Below are 5040 nucleotides of genomic sequence, written 5' to 3'. Positions count from 1 at the left end.
GTTGTAAAGACGTTTTTTTTCGCAAAGGCTAGCAACCGTGCCGAGAATTCACTTGACATGTCAGAAGCGTTCAGTTACTCATATGGTTTTGACTTTCTTATATTTTATGCGAAAATTCGCTAACATTAAATGCGCAAAAAAAATTCTGTTCGTGTAATGGTTAGCTGGCTCATCCAAACTACTGTTAGTTAGCTGCTTTTGCTTACAGCTTGTGTGGAATTTATAAATATGTGAGTTGTTCTAAATGCATTGGGACTAATCAATTATATTTCTATTGTGTTATTAGCTTAAAAGGAAACGAAATTTCGTTTTAACGAATATAGAGGCAAATATTCTAATTGTTCGCGAATTCTCGAAGTTACGATATTCGCAATAAAAATTCGCAAAACGGATATTCGCGCTCAACACTAGTGCATAGGAGCAGTATTATAGTAGTTATATTCTTGTACATAGAAGCAGTATTATAGTAGTTATATTCTTGTACATAGGAGGCAGTATTATAGTAGTTATATTCTTGTACATAGGAGCAGTATTATAGTAGTTATATTCTTGTACATAGGAGCAGTATTATAGTAGTTATATTCTTGTACATAGGAGCAGTATTATAGTAGTTATATTCTTGTACATAGGAGGCAGTATTATAGTAGTTATATTCTTGTACATAGGAGGCAGTATTATATTAGTTATATTCTTGCACATAGGAGCAGTATTATAGTAGTTATATTCTTGTACATAGGAGGCAGTATTATAGTAGTTATATTCTTGTACATAGGAGGCAGTATTATAGTAGTTATATTCTTGTACATAGGGGCAGTATTATAGTAGTTATATTCTTGTACATAGGAGGCAGTATTATAGTAGTTATATTCTTGTACATAGGAGCAGTATTATAGTAGTTATATTCCTGTACATAGGAGCAGTACTATAGTAGTTATATTCTTGTACATAGGAGGCAGTATTATAGTAGTTATATTCTTGTACATAGGAGGCAGTATTATAGTAGTTATATTCTTGTACATAGGGAGCAGTATTATAGTAGTTATATCCCTGTACATAGGAGCAGTATTATAGTAGTTATATTCTTGTACATAGGAGCAGTATTATAGTAGTTATATTCTTGTACATAGGAGCAGTATTATAGTAGTTATATTCCTGTACATAGGAGGCAGTATTATAGTAGTTATATTCTTGTACATAGGAGGCAGTATTATAGTAGTTATATTCTTGTACATAGGAGCAGTATTATAGTTTTTGTATTTTTCGTTGCAGAGATAATTCCTTTTCTTGGTGATTTTGTATCTTGGCTGGACCAGAAGCACATCGTTCATCGCTTTCATCTTAGGAGGTCTGGATGGATTAGCTTTTCTAACTAACCCTATTAATGAAGGTTGAATATTATTTACGTATCCTACATAAACGTGTGAAGCTGAGCTGTACATGAACCTCGCTACTGTTAGCAGAATGGCTCTGGGTTGTGGTGATTTTGGTCGTCGTCCAGAGCCTTGAACGCTCTCTTAATAATTCCTGCTCTCTCTGCTATCCATCTCTCCTTGAGAACAGTCTACATGCGTTTGCTTATTATTTTGGAATGGATGAGACAGGCCGAGAGAATTAGAAATCATTTGTTTTTCATAATGTTCACAGGAGTGATGAGAGCGCAGCAGAGCCTCAGATTACACCCTTATTAATTCAAGATGGGAAGCAATTTGTCAGCCCGCCAGCTCTGTGTCTGGGGCTGTAAGATTCACAATGTGCTCTGTTTTGGGCCCTCAGAAAGTTCCAGAAGATATGGATGGACTCTATAAAAGTAGTCATTTCTGCTACAACAAGCATGGTGACCATCAACCTCCAAAGGGACTATCTGCATGTAATCCTGGACTCTGAGACCTATTTCCATATCCGCAGCTCGGATCGTACGGCAGCACAATGGTGAGCGTCAGGGTTGTCGCTATAGGGAGTGAAGAAGTAAGAGTTATACCTGGCCCCTGAGGGCCCAAAGGCCACATAAGAGGACAGCATTATAATGGTACATGGTAGGCAGAGGGTTAGTTACAGAAGTTGCCTCCATTCCTTTATACTGTGCATGCGCCAGTTTCCCTGTCCATCCCCAGTGTGAAGGAATGGAGGTAACTTTCCATCTGCAGCGGGTGGGGAAGGGGACTGGGAAATTAAAGTAGCCCTGGAAAAAAACCTAAAAGTGTCCCCATGTTGTAGGCGAGTCCACATTGACAAAAGGCAATACTGTAGCACAGAATAAAATCCTGCCGCCCGCGCCACAGTATGAAGCTGCATCATCGTCCTGAGGACAGGAATACGGTCGAATTAAGGGGGGCTCCTGCTGAAAGCAAGAGATCTTCATGTTCCTGAGGGCAGCCAAGAGGGGGGATTGGGCATCGGCCCACCTGGAAATTTCCTTGTAGGGTCTATGCCAGTCCGCCCGTGATCAGCGGCCATGTTCCCAGCGCAGTGTCCGCAGCACATGTGCAGCTAGCGATATTAACTGGCCAAGTCTCATGAACCCCTGTGAGCGGCTCCGTACTGATCTCAGCAGTAATAGGACCATGTACATGACTGATGGGTCGGGGGCTCCTCTTAGGTCGGACCATCTTACTAGACAGTAGCTACGTGGATGGATTTTATAGATTTTTTATGTAATTTTTATTATTTCTTTTACTTTTGCCCAAGGAGACAGCGGAATTTTTGCTTTTGCGCCTCAGACATAAGCAGCTGTTTCTAATTCTCGCTGAACAAGATATTCCTCATTTCCACCTTATTTCACATGCGTTTTGGCTGAAATAAAAGAGAACTTCTTTGAATGGAGCAGAAGGAGCCGTACGGCGAGTTCGCATTTCATCCATGTAATCAATAGCTTCTCCCTCCAGTGCAAAATATGGAAATTCCCAAGGGAAAGAAATAGAATGCGGATGATGTGAGCTGTTGGCCGGCGGTGTTCACATGCTGCCCGGGGCCGGAATATTCTCCATTTCCGGTGCAGCGTTCGCAGCCATGGAGCTCGGATTTGCCAGGGAAAGCCTCGAGTACACAACAAAGCAGCGCGAAAGCCTCTGCACGTATTTCTTCTGGTCCTATAGGCACCTCCAGAGGTTGCCTCCAGGAAGCACCGCACTGAAGGGAACTTCCACAGCGGGGAAACATGACGCACGTTATATTAACATTAATAAAGGAAATGTCATTTCTACAATATTATGGATTATTATTATTATGAGCTGTCCGTGTGGCGGCTCCTCGTCCCTCTGGGCTTTCCCTTCACTTTCTGTTTTTACATTTTTCCCTTTCTTTTCCTGTTTATCTCAGCTTCCTTCCTACCACTGACATTCTCTTCCTTTTCACTTTCACTCTGTTTTCCTGTTCTTATTTCTTTATCCCAATAATCTTCCTTTTTCCCTCCTTGTCTTTCCTTTTTTGCTTTCACTTTTTCATTTTCCTTTCCATTTCCTTCATCTTCGCCTCTATCTCTTATCTCTTCCTGTTCTTTCACCTTGCTCTCAATTTCCTTACTCCAACCCTCATTTCCTGGCTTGTCCCCTCCTTTTCCTTTATTTTCCACTCCATTTCCCCTCTTTTTTATCTCCATTTCCTTCCTCTTCTCCACCATTTTACTTCTCCTCCATTTCTTGTCTCTCTCCATCCTTTTCCTTCATCTTCTACTCCATCTTTTAACCCTTTTCCTCCATTTCCTTGCTCATTTGATATATCACTCTATCCAATTCCCTTAACTTTTACTCCATTTCCTTTTCTATTTCCTTCCTCTTCCTTTCCATTTCAGTACTTTCTTCAACTTTTTACCTCGCTCCTTCCTTTTCCTTTGCCTTCCACTTCATAACCTGACATTTTGCCTGCTCAATTTCCTTCACCTTTTCCTTCCTCTTCCCTTCCATTTCCTTCCTCTATGTTGATTTCCTTCTTTTTACCTTCATTTTCATACTGTCTTCATTTCCTTCCGTTCCCCAGTTTCCTCCCTCTTTGTTTTTATATTTCCTTCCTCTTCCCTTTCCTTTTCCTCTCTCTTTCCTGGCTGCACTTCAGATCTTGCCGCCCCATCCTTACGAGTTCTGTCTCCTGATGGTAGGAGATTTCCTGGATCAGGAGAACGGTGACTGGGACTATAACCCCCAAACCGGGTGCAGAATCTGGACAAACGTGCACTGATTTGAAGCCAAAAACGCCGGTTCGCCAAGAGGAAGTCTAAAAGATATAATGAAATGACATCAGGAAAATGTAAAAAGAGCAGAAGAAATGTCCTGACAGAAAAATCATCCTCCAAATACAACCCTGGATACAAAGAGGAAGGGGGATACTGGAGAAGGGTCCAGATATTGGTCCTGACACACTGTAACGCTGCATCATGTGGAGGACAGAGGGTGACATCATCATGTTGTTGTCACGGCTGAGGAAAACCCTCAGCCGTGCGGTATCAGCAGATGGAGTCGCTGCAAGGCCAGGACAGAGAATGAGGGAGCTGGTCACCTCCTACACATCCCTAACTCTGACCCTGTCTCCTATCCATATGAGCCAACCCTGAAGGTAGGAGGGCTCATACTCCGGAACCTGATATTCCTGCTCGCCCTCAGGGTGGCCCTGGACTAGGAGCAGGGTAAGACGACCCGTTCCTCCTAGACACGGAGGAACAGGAGTCTCACTGGCCAAGCTACAATAAAGGGGAACATAAACAGACATATGGCAATGACAGGTAAGTGAGACTAGTTCCACACTTACCTGCCACAGACACACAACCTGGAACCCACGTGCAAGTGCTGCAGTCCACAACCAACATAAAGGACACAGCACACAACAGACATCACACGGGAACCCAGGAACCATACGCTGCAGTAAACATAAAGACACCACTAGACATATAATATAAAAGAACGACAATGTCTAACATAAGTTTATGACCACAAGGGTGGCCCTCACCGGCAGATGGTATAAACCAGGAGGGTGCCTCCAGCTTACTACAAGGCTGGAGCACCCCTCAGACATCAGGTCTCAACTGAGGCTTTATAGCCCATGTAGCCACAC

The sequence above is a fragment of the Bufo bufo genome, chromosome 11, assembly GCF_905171765.1.
Source record: "Bufo bufo chromosome 11, aBufBuf1.1, whole genome shotgun sequence".
Lineage (NCBI taxonomy): Eukaryota > Metazoa > Chordata > Amphibia > Anura > Bufonidae > Bufo > Bufo bufo.
The sequence above is the reverse complement of the archived record's forward strand: the minus strand, read 5'-3'. Positions refer to the sequence as shown.